This window comes from Ovis aries, chromosome 7 (genome assembly GCF_016772045.2).
Source record: "Ovis aries strain OAR_USU_Benz2616 breed Rambouillet chromosome 7, ARS-UI_Ramb_v3.0, whole genome shotgun sequence".
NCBI classification, from domain to species: domain Eukaryota; kingdom Metazoa; phylum Chordata; class Mammalia; order Artiodactyla; family Bovidae; genus Ovis; species Ovis aries.
Genome location: NC_056060.1, coordinates 10,886,370 through 10,898,765, shown reverse-complemented (window position 1 = coordinate 10,898,765; position 12,396 = coordinate 10,886,370).

Genomic DNA, 12,396 nt, shown 5'->3' with positions numbered 1-12,396 from the left:
AACTTCCAAAGCTTCTGACTCCCACATCTTCTGTTGCCTGTTGTCAAGCGCATTTGTGGATGTCATAGCCAAGTCTGTGTCCCCAAAATCCAAGCCAGCTGAAGAAAGCAATGCATTTGGTGCAAAAGTCATAAAAAAATAAAGACATCCTAATAAAGCAGTTGGACTGTTCCCACTGCATTTTGACCAGAAAGGGGAGCTATGGAAAGATTCTGTCACCATCTGTGCTCTACTTGCCATAAAATCATAAATCAGAGAAGGCTGGCAATGGAAGGACTTCAGAGGTATAACCCAGCCACTCATCCATGCCCAGAGTCTTACAGCTAATGTGAGGCAGCTTCGGGACTAGAACCCAGGGCTTCGAGTCCCAGCCAGGGCCTTTTCTACCCTTCAGGCAGCTGTCCCAGAGGTGGCAAGAGCTCACGTTTTTGGAAAGTACTCCAAGCTCATCAACGAAAAGTTGCCAGTTAATCACCAGTTCGTACTTGCATCTGGGGATCAGGGACAAGAACAACACTGCATGTTGAATCCAAAGGGACCAGGAGGCCAACAGGAACACAGGCTGCCTTCTGCTCAGACTGTGCTCCAAGTTCATTTCCAAGCCGTTTGTTTGGACAGCACAGCGTACAATAGAAACAACTGTATAGGTGGTTAACTTCCCAGGTCAGTCTAGAGAAGCTTATTTAATACATAACTTTATTGTGATACCTGACTTCTCCTGATATTCCAACTCTAACAAGCCACCAATTTATGTCTGTTTCATAAATAGAAAAGACAAATTCCAGGCTTCCGCTTGGAAGGCAGCAATATCGTGCCCATTTTTCCCTCCAGTGGGAGTGGTTTCCCTTGCAGTTTCTGGGACTCGGGTCTGGGGGACAAGGGAAGAAGCAGAAACTCTTCCCTAGGCTCTGGGAACTTGCTCTTACACTGACCCTTAGGAGATGCTGGTCACCAGCAAAGGTCTCAATGGTCTAAGGTAAAATATAAGAATAAAGTTCCAGGGCAGAAAGTTTTTCACAAGGCAAAGTGTGTTCAATTTAAAGAACCACCCTTGTATTCTTGAGATGACTCTGATCAATTCTGTGTGTTGAATTATCTTTTTGGAAATGACTGTAGTTAATGGTACTTGTGTTCTTAATATTCTTTCTATGTTGACAGTCTCCAGAACTGCATTCCAAAATTCGGAGAACCCCAATTCTGAGAACCACTGTTCAACATGTCCCCATTTCTCGGGTGAGCTGGGGAAGGTTTTTGCTGTACTGTCCATCCCTCAGGGCTCTGGGAGAGGTGAGCCAAGCCAAAGCGAGCTGATGAAGCTGGGATATCCCTCATCTTTTACCATTAGTGTGTGGAGCCATATGGCTCTCTCATGAATTTAATGTCCCAAAAGAAGGTCTGGTTGGGATTAACTTTCTCTAATGATTTAGAAGACAAATTCCGCATGGGCCAGGGGTACCTCTCTTAAACTTTTAATTGAGACTGTGACAGGAGATAGATGGGCCTCAGACTGAGCAGCTGGAGTCTGTCCCCACGTGGACAGATACTCCAAGATAAAGACAATGGCAGGAACGAGGAGGAGCTGAGTCCTGCCTAGATAAGAGACAGAGACCACATATTTCTCATTCTTGAGGTCAGGGAGACCTTCCCGACTACACCAGCACAGAAAGGCCCCTTGGGGGTCAAAAAGAGAGGGGGTGCCACCCTATAGTAGGTGATATCAACCTACTCACAGGCCTCTTCGCTAGAACCCATCTTGGCTAAGAAATGCAGGCACATACATGGGAGGACCCTGATTTAAACCAAATACAGACTCAGCGGCAGGCAAAGCAAGACGGCCAGAGGAAGTGTGGAAGAAATGCCTGTGTGAGTGAGCAGACGGCCACGAGGGCGCTGCTCTTTTTCTGGGCCTGCCTGTGTGCGTCTGTTCACACGAACTCTTTTCTCCCCTAAGAAACACTTTGCCTGTCTCACTACTTTCTATCTCTTTGTGAAAATTCATTTTCTACAAAGCCACACAGGCCAGGGTCTGTCACTGGTCTAGCGTTTAGGATTCAGCGCTGTCACTGCCGCAGCTTGACTTCAGTCCTGGCCGGGAACTGAGGTCCTGTTTCAAGTTGCTGCAGGCCGAGGCCACCTGCGGTCGAGACCAATTAGAAACCTGTGATATTTCAGGTGGAGACTAGTCATTTAGTTAGGAGCTAGCTACCACATCATGAGGCGTGTGTGAGGAGATGACCAAGCAAATCAAACCACACGTTTTCAGGGAAACATTTAATGTACCCAGGAGTGGGGCCCTCAAAATAATGTTAAAACATCAATCTGATTAAAATATTAATTAAAAAACTTACTATCAGATATTTTTGAGACAGATTCGGTAGGCCTTGTTAAGTAAGCACTTTTTATTTGTGTGCTCTGTTCTTGAAAGCAAAGCAAAACCAAATAAAAGCAAAAGCCATATTCACATCCTGTTGTTCTCCTTTCTGTGCTCATGGAAATCGTGCCTCAGCAGCCCTTTACTTCTTTCCTCTCTCAGATGCTGCCTTAATCCAGGCTCTCATCACTTCCTGCCCCAAACCTGGTTTTCAGATTTCCATTTTAAAATCACAGCATACTTTCCTCAAAGTCTATATGGAAATCCAGTTCATAAACAGAAAACTGCTTTACCTGGACCAGGGTGAGGGCTGGTTCCCAGTGGCCTCACCCCTTGCCTCCGTCACTCATTCATTCAATATATTAATTGAAAACCACTGGTCTAGTCTATCAGCTTAACTTCCTAATTGGGCCTCCTGCTTGGAGTCACTTGTCTCTATCATATTCTGCCCATCCTGTTAGTAGGACTACATTTCTAAAACTCAGATCTGATCTTGTCACTGCCCTTTTCAGAAACTTTCAATTCTGTCCTTACTGTGTGTGATGTCTTGACTCTATGGTGTCAGCCACATCGGAGCCTTTACCAAGGAAAAGGATCTAGATAGAAGCTATAAGAGTTGATTTTATATTTGCAAATGATGCAACCATCAGGGCTTAATTTTCAAAATAAACAGCTCATACAACTCAATAACAAAATAACAAACAACACAATTTAAAAATGGGCAGACGACCTAAATAGATATTTCTCCAAAAAAAGACATACAGATGGCCAACAGGCACATGATAAGATGCTTATCATCACTAATTTTAGAGAAATGCAAATCAAAACTACAGTGAGGTACCACCTCACACTGGTTAGAATGGCCATCACAAAAAAAGTCTACAAACAATAAATGCTCTGGAGAGGGTGTGGAGAAAGAGAACCCTCCTACACTGTTGATGGGGATGTAAGTTGGTGCAGTTACTATGGAGAAGAGTGTGGAGGTTCCTTAAAAGAACTAAAAGTAGAGCTCCCCTATCACCCAGCAATGCCACTCCTGGGCACACACCTAGACAAAACCATAACTAGAAAAGATACGAGCACCCCTGGGTTTATGGCAGCACTATTCACAGTAGCCAAGATATGGAAGCAACCTAAATGTCCATCGACAGAAAATGCGGTACATATTTACCAGTAATAGAATATTACTCAGCCATAAAGAAGAATGAAATAAAGCCATGCCATTTACAGCAACATGCATAGACCTAGAGATCTTCTTACTAAGTGAAGTCAGAAAGAGAAAGGCAAATGCCATGTGCTATCACTCATATGTGGAATCTAAAATACAACACAAGTGGACTTATCCATGAAACAGACTCGGACATAGAGAGATTTGTGGTTGCCAAAGGAGAGGGGAGGGTCAGGGAGGGAAGGACTGGGAGTTTGGGACTGGCAGATGCAAACTGTGATACAGAGAAGGGATAAACAGCAAGGTCCTACTGTAAGCACGGGGAGCTATATTCAATATCCTGTGATAAACCGTAATGGAAAAAAATATAAAAGAAGAATATATGTGTGTATATATATATATGAAAAATTAAATCATTTTGCTGTATAGCACGGAGAAGGCAATGGCACCCCACTCTAGTACTCCTGCCTGGAAAATCCCATGGAGGAGGAGCCTGGTAGGCTGCAGTCCATGGGGTCACTAAGAGTCTGACACGACTGAGTGACTTCCCTTTCACTTTTCCCTTTCATGCATTGGAGAAGAAATGGCAACCCACTCCAGTGTGCTTGCCTGGAGAATCCCAGGGACGGGGGAGCCTGGTGGGCTGCCGTCTATGGGGTCGCACAGAGTCAGACACGACTGAAGTGACTTAGCAGCAGCAGCGGCAGCTGTATAGCAGAAATTAACACAACACTGTAGATCAACTCTACTGCAGGAAAATTTTTTTAAATGACTTTATTTTATTAAAGGCTCAGTGAGACATGGGGGGACCATGGGAGATACTTCAGTGCAGGTAGTAAAGTGAGGGGCATGGCCTCCACAGCAGCTCCAGAGAGGAACCAGCACTGCTGCGTCCTGGTTGGAGGTACTGGAGTGTGTACCCCTGGTGGATTTAGCAGGGGACCACTAATGCCCGGGGTCCCGGCGTCCAAGGAGGATGTGTGTGGGGTGAGGGGTGGGCCCATGGCAGAGTGGGGGCCGTTGCACCAGCAGTGGCAGGGGTCTTTTTTGGGAGCATGAGCGAGCCTCTGGGGAATGCCAGCACTGTTTATAGGACACTCATCCACTCCAGTGTTCTTGCCTGGAGAATCCCAGGGATGGGGGAGCCTGGTGGGCTGCTGTCTATGGGGTCGCACAGAGTCGGACACGACTGCAGTGACTTAGAAGCAGCAGCAGCATTTGGAGCAGGTCAGCAATGAATAAGAGCCTGTGTAATCCCGGTTAGTACCATCACTTTGCCACCTTTATTCCTATGTTCTGATGAGAGCTGAGGTTGTCTTGGGTCATAGAGACTTTAAGAAAACAGTTCCTGAGAAAGTTAATGAGAAATAGTTGTCAGGGTTAAAACATATCCTTCCATCACCCTTTCTCAAAGAACTGAGTTCATATCATACGGAAGATGTTCTGTAGTGGGGACATTCTGACTGAAGTAGCTAATTATGGGCTGACACGGAGACCTGGAGTCCTGGGCCTGTCACAAATCTCCCCAAGGCCTTGGCTGTGGTGTCAGCAGATTTATGCTTTGTAGGCAGTTTGCTCCCTTACCTGGTTTGCAGCAACGGGATGGGGTGAAGGTGAACAAGACGAGTCATCTTACAGCGGTGACTTCTGAAGTGGAATATGGCTTGGGGTTCCTTAGGGGATTAGAGGCGACCTGTATTTAAATCTCATGTGTCTGAGTGGGGTGTAGCCCCAACTAAGAGCTATTTGACATATGAGGCAAGGATGCCTTCAAAGTGTCCTGGATGGGTCAGAGCAGGACTAGCATTGTCTTAACCAAGAGACAGGCCCACATTTTAACCTGCTGTTCCTTGGGGTCCTTCCCTGACTTCAGCACCAACGTGATCAGGACTTCCCAGCTGCCCAGGGGGCGTGCACAGGCTTCCCACTTTAGCTGCTGGGAGGCAGAAGTTCAGTTCCTCCCAGGTCTGCTTGTTTAAACCCCGATCACGAACCATCTGTTTCCAGTGTTTTCCCAGGTTGCCCGCTGAATGCAGGGAGGATGGAGTGTTTTGCAAACTCTGCAGCTATTAGCTTCCCTGCTGATCACACTTCAGGGCAATGGGACACTTTTCTAATGGTAAACTCTCCTTAAGCTTGAGTCATTTAAAATGTTCGCAATCAGCAATGTTCAGTTCAGTTCAGTTCAGAGGAAGCATATTACAGCTGACCAAGCAGAAAGGCCTCTGTAAGTCTCTGCCTCTGCTCTGTGATCCCATGGTCCAATTCTCCTTTCTCAAATAAAGAATTTAACCTTCAGGAAGGATGGGCTGGAAAGTTTTTCTGTATCTCATCAGTGATTTCAGCAAATGTGGTCTGGCCTCCCTTGCTTGCTAAATGGCAGAGGATACATTTGTAACCCGTATCTGAAGGCTCCGAGGAGGTCTTGGATACTCGCTGTGTAAATAAAAGACAGGGATTGCCCCTCGTTCTGAGTGGGCAGGGCTGCCCCAAGGTGCTCTCATCACGAGTCTCATTTGTATGGCTGGCTCCTGCCCTCTTGGGAGAGGTACCTGAAGACCTCCTGGGCTGTGTCAGGAGGGAATTTGATCACTAGCTCTCTGGTGAATTGTTTGTGTATTTATCAGCTAATGGCACATTATCTTCTATATATTGCTTGTTCAGATCTTGTTTATTTTTTTTTGACTCGCTTAATGTCTGACTCTTTGTGACTCTGTGGACTGTAGCCCACCAGGCTCCTCTGTCCATGGGGATTCTCCAGGCAAGAATACTGGAGTGGGTTGCCATGCCCTCTTCCAGGGGATCTTTCCAATCCAGGGATCGAACACAGGTCTCCTGCATTGCAGGCGGATCCTTACCAGCTAAGCCACCAGGGAAGCCCAAGAATACTGGAGTAGGTAGCCTATCCCTTCTCCAGCGGATCTTCCTGACCCAGGAATTGAACTGGGGTCTCCTGCATTACAGGTGGATTCTTTATCAGCTGACTGGTTTGTGTTTTCTAGACAGTGTCTCTTGTGAAAAGGAAATACCTCCTGCCATATTAATAAATAAGACATGTCACAGCCATCAGCGATTTCTGGCCTCCAAATGTGAACGAGAGCTCCCAAAACTGTGATCCAACGGATGCTGCCCACCCCCCAGGGTGATTGCTGAGGAGCTGGGGGAATGCAAGAAGCAAGGTGAACTGGGAAACAAACAGGATTGGCCCAGATAGCTCAGGTGCAGATGAAAAGAATGAATGAAGTGAGCCCAGAGGCTTGCCTCTTCCCATACACTGAATGCTAAATTCCTTAACTTGACACCTGATATTTGATGTTCAGACTGCCTGCTCCCTTTGTTGAAAACTTGTATATAGCCTGACTCCCCTTCCTGCCTCCTTGAAGCAGTTTTCTCAGAGCTACTGAGATGCTGTCTCCTGGGCTCCGAGTCCTAAACATTCCCACCAAATAAAATAACTTTCTACTTTCAAGTTGTGACTGTAGTTTTTACACAACACTCTTGAACAAGGATCAGAAAACTATAGCCTACTGGTTGGCTGCTTATTTTTGTAAATAATATTGAATCAAAAGATGTGCATTAAGAACCTTCCTACTGTTGGTAGGAGTGTAAACTGGTGCAGCCACTATGGAACACAGTGTGGAGGCTCCTCAGAAAACTAAAAAGAGAGTTCCCATATGATCCAGCAATCCCATTCCTGGGCATATATCCAGATAAAACTATAATTCAAAAAGATACATGCACTCCAATGTTCATAGTGGCGTCGTTTACAATAGCCAAGACATGGAAACAACATAAATGTACTTTAACAGAGGGAAGAATAAGGAAGATGTGATATATATACACAATGGAATACTACTCGACCATAAAAAAGAATGAAATACTGCCATTTACAGCAACACGACGGACCGAGGGATTTTCACACTAAGTGAAATAAGCCAGATAAATACCCTATGAGATCACTTATATGTGGAATCTAAAATATAACATAAATAAACTTATCTAGGAACCTGAAACAGAATCGTGGACACAGAGAATGGACTTGTGATTACCAAGGGGGAGGGGACATGGAGAAGGGGTGGACTGGGAGTTTGGGATTAGCAGATGCAAACTATTATATACACAGTGGGTAAACCCGTCCCTGTAGTGCACAGGGACTATATTCAATAGCCTGTAAGAAAGTACAATGGGAACAATATGGAAAAGAATGTGTGTGTATATGTGAGCTCAGTTGCTTCAGTCGTGTCCGACTCTTTGCAGCCCTAAGAACTGTACCCTGCCAGGCTCCTCTGTCCATGGGATTCTCTAGGCAAGAATACTGGAGTGGGTTGCTGTATCCTCCTCCAGGGGATCTTCCCCATCCAGGGATTGAACCAGGGATTGAACCAGGGTCTCCTGCATTGCAGGTGGATTCTTTACCCCTGAGCCACCAGGGAAGCCTGTGTGTGTGTGTATGTGTGATGTGTGTGTGTGTAACTGAATCAGTTTGCTGTACAACAGAAATTAACACAACACTGTAAATCAACTATACTTCAGCTGGAATACATTTTTTTAAAAAGAGGCTTGATAACATTTGAATGAGTGTCTGTACTTCTAGGGCAGGGTCACATAGGAAACAGAGGATGATTCATCTAAAATATTTACTCTCTAGCCCTTCATAGCAGAAGTTTGCCGAGTCCTGCCTCCATGGTGTACCTCCTTCTAGTAATAAAACAGTACAAACTGTAACCACAAGGAGATACCAGTTCACATACTCATCAGAGTATCAGAAATCCTGAAGTGAGAAATAAAACGCACATATTAACAAAGAGACATGTGTGAGTATGTTTGCTGTGGCCTGTTGGCCAGAATTCTTAAACTGGGTAATTTTTCACCAGGAAAAAAAGATTTTGCTATATGCATATAGTGGAATACGTTTTTGAGATTTTAACTTGGCTATAAAACTTCAAAACACCAAGCTGAGTGAAAAAAAAAAAAAAAACAAAAAACAAAACAATAAGCAGAATGATGCAAAGCTCCAATACTTTGGTCACCTGATGCAAAGAGCCAACTCATTGGAAAAGACTCGGATGCTGGGAAAGATTGAGGGCAAGAGAAGAGGGGGGTGACAGAGGATGAGGTGGTTGGATGGTATCACCAACTCAATGGACATGAGCTTAAGCAAAATCCAGGAGATAGTGAAGGACAGGGAGGCCTGGCGTGTTGCAGTCCTTGGGGTTGGAAAGAATTGGACATGACTGAACAGCAATTTACATAAAATTTGTAGATATGCAAATGTAATCTGCTCCTGTGGGTGAAGGATACATAATGAGCTAGATGAGTCTACAAAGGTGGTCTAGGCCCATGGGTGGAGGGCTAGGCCCATGGGTGGAGGGGCTAGGCTGAGATCCAGGTTGTGTGGAGGGGAGATGGGACTCTTCCCCAGGCTTGAAGCTCCAGGTTTCAACAGCTTTCTTGCAGTGAAGAAAGCCTGGGCGAGAGACCTCTTAACTGTGGATTCACTAACTGTCATGCCCTTTTAGTCTGGAAGTCAATGTACTCTCATATGTGAATTTCTTGCCCAGTTATAAATGCCCACATTTTATTTGCTGAATCATCAACCTCTTCAAGGTTCTAGTTAAATGGACTGATCATATATAGGATAAATCCATATGAAATACATAAATATCAAATTCAAGAAAAGAGTACCCCTGAGAGGAAGGTGGAGGACAGAAGAGAAGGGGTTAAGAAGACATCCCAGTGGCTATAAGATATCTATAGTGATTTGTCTCTTTATAGCATAGGAATCAGTATGACAAAATGTTATGATCTGATTAAGCTGAGAGAGGGCATGTGAATGGGATCTACAGGGTGAATGGAAGTTGGCGGATAGAGGCGGATAGAGGATTGAGCTTCTTGGTAGAAAATGAGAAACATCTATTTTTATGAGAAGAGGATGGTCAGAACTGGTACCCAGTCTAGGCCAATATGCTAACTGTTCTATACTCTACAAACATTTGTTGAATGGAGGAATTTAGCACATTCTTAATAAGCAGCATGTGCTAGGCCCAGTAGGTGGCAGGGGTCCAACGCTAGGATGAGACACAGCTCCTGTCTTGAAGGCAGGCACAGTCAGTGAGGGGAGTCCACCACGCGCCAGGACTGAAGCTCCTGTGGAGAGGGATGGGAACACAGCACACCCGCCTGAGCACACGACTGTGGGGGCAGGGGGACCACCGATGTGGGGAGAGGAGGGGGTGAAGAGGATTCTTCAAGCAGGGAGTGGGAACTCAGCTGCTGAGACACAAAAGCACCTCCTAAGGAGGAGAAAGGGCACAACATGCTGAGGGAGGGGGGGACGCTCAGCTGGATGTGTGTGCCAAGTGTGTGTGCGCACGCGTGTGTAGCACCACTGAGTAAAAGCTAAGGCCAGATAGAAGGGGTTGGGAAGGCTCTGACTGCCTTTCTAGCTTGTACTTCCTTCCCAGGCATGAGAGCTACTGAGGCTGGAAAGCTTGGAGTGTTTGAAAGGGTGGTGTGACAAGACCTGTCCTCAGAAGTATTTCCCAAAACTGGAGGGAGAAGTAAGTGAGAACAGCAGGCCAGAGGCGCGGTGGAAGGTGCTGAAACATGCCCAGGCAAGAGATGACAGCAGCCTGTGTTCAAAGAGTGGCTGTGGGGATGGAGAGGCAGGGAGCGAGCGATGGCCCTGTGGAGGCCAGGCCGGGGGGTGTCATAGTCACCTGTCATAGTCACTGACCCTCCAACCCTCACGGGAGCTGCGTCTCCACAGGAGATGCCCTTGGACAGAGGCAGATGGCCACGAGCTGCTCTGGGGTCTCTGGGGCCGGGATTGCATTTCCCCTCAACACAGCTCCCCACTTCCCCACAGAGGCTGGTACAGAGCTGTTTGCTTAGTAGGCGCTCAGTTACTCAGGGGAGCAGAAGGAAGCGATAGGCTGTGTCAGAAACCCTGGCGGGTTTTCTTAGCTCTGGGCACTTGAGATGGAAGGAGGCAAGCTTCCAAAGCCTCGGGGTCACCATCACCCAGTCATAGAGGGGCAGCGCTGTGACCCTGATCACCCAAGATGCGCAGGCAGCCCCGAGGAGCAGAGGGAGCCCACAGCGGGCCTGAGGGAGCCTGAGCTCCCTGTCTTGCTCTGCTTCCTCCTGACAAGACCCACTCTGGCCCTCAGCTTCCTCACGAATTGAAGGGGGCAGGGATCAGAGGATCTTGGCAGATCCTCTGTCAAGATGATTTGGCTGCAGGCAACAAAAATTCACTTCAGCAAACTGAGGCACGAAAGGAAATCTGTTACAAGGATACGTAATAGCTCTCAGAATTGAAGGGCAGAGTGGAGAACAAGGTTTGGAAGAGGACGGGAAGAGGACAGCCGCAGAGTCCCGCTGGAAGGGCCAAATCCCTGGTCTGTCAGGTGGAGGAAGTGGGTCGTGCGGGCCTCTCAAACGCTGGAGCTCAGACAGCCTCCCCATCCTTATTTCACTCAGACCGATATTCATGTCTAATTGGCCTCCCCAGATCACAAGTCCATCCCCACTTGGCGAAGGTAAGTGAGGGCGTATGGATTGACACGTCTTCTAAGCCACACGCTGCAAGGAAAGGATAATTCCCTAAAGAAAATGTGATTGTTGTAACCCTAAGAAAGTAAAATGGATACTGACCGCCAACAGTGCTTTACAAGTTCAGGGTTTCCATGGGGCTCTAAAGTTCAATGACCCATAGCATGTGGTGGGACATGGGTTGTAGATGGAACCACAGAATAGAGGGGCCAGAGACCCCTTGCTCTCTCCAGTGGGGTAAAGGGGTGGTGGGGGGGGTGAAGGGTAAGTAGGGGTGGGGAGAGGGGCCTCAAAAGGAGGGGCCGCAGCTTGGGGATTCTGGGAACTCTTTCCCCTCCTGAGGGCACTTTTCTTTAATTGAGAGCTACAGCTTCCCTGGGGGCATTGTGAAATTGCTGGCTGGATCCTTCTGGAGTCAGAGGATTAGAGGTAATTCCAAAAAGTCTCCTTGGAGTCCCTGCCTCAAACAGCCCAGACTAGGCCTAATGAGGAAAAGGGGCCAAGGAGCTAATATTTTCAGAGGACTCTGGGGAGGATCCCCCAGAAAATGTTCTCAAATTCTGGGGAAAAACGTTTTTAAAAAATAACTAAAACTGGAACCTATGACACATCGGCCAAAGGGAGATGAGTTCTCGTGAGGACAACCATGAAATCAGGAATTATTCACAGTGAAAGGAAGAGTATTTGTGGGTTTTCAGAGAGCTTCAAGCAGGACTGAAATGCAGGTTCTGGTGCCAGGCGTGTCTAGGGACATGGAGAGGGTCACTTTAATCATCACATGTCACTCAACCCAGGGCTGCAGTTCCAAGGTCTGGAGGCAGGGCAGCATCATAACCTGAGTCCCACAGACTCCGTTTCTGAGGAGGCTCTGAAGGCTACAAATGGTCCAGCACAACCCAGACCTAAAAACAGGCTCAAGTGAAGGCATGAGTTGGGAAGTGTGGGGAAGAGAGAGCCTAGGAGGCGGTGACTCCAAGCGGAGTCACTTGAAGGAGGGGGCAAGGATTGAACTGAAGAGTTCCAGGGCATCCAGCCTGGGCTACCCCTGCTTGCCAAGGAGCTAAATGTGGGGTGGCCTAAATGTGATGTCACCACAGCAGACGGGCTCCGTTTGCACATTCTTTTCATCCAGGAAGAAGGAGATCTTCTCTGCCCTCAATTGCTAAATCTTACCCACATCTTCATCCAACAAGTGATCCAACTTGGTCTACAGACACTTCAACTTGACCCAACACCTAAGAATGGTCTTTGGGTGCCTGAGATCAGTCAGGATGAAAAGAGAGAATAAAACAGGTGGGGC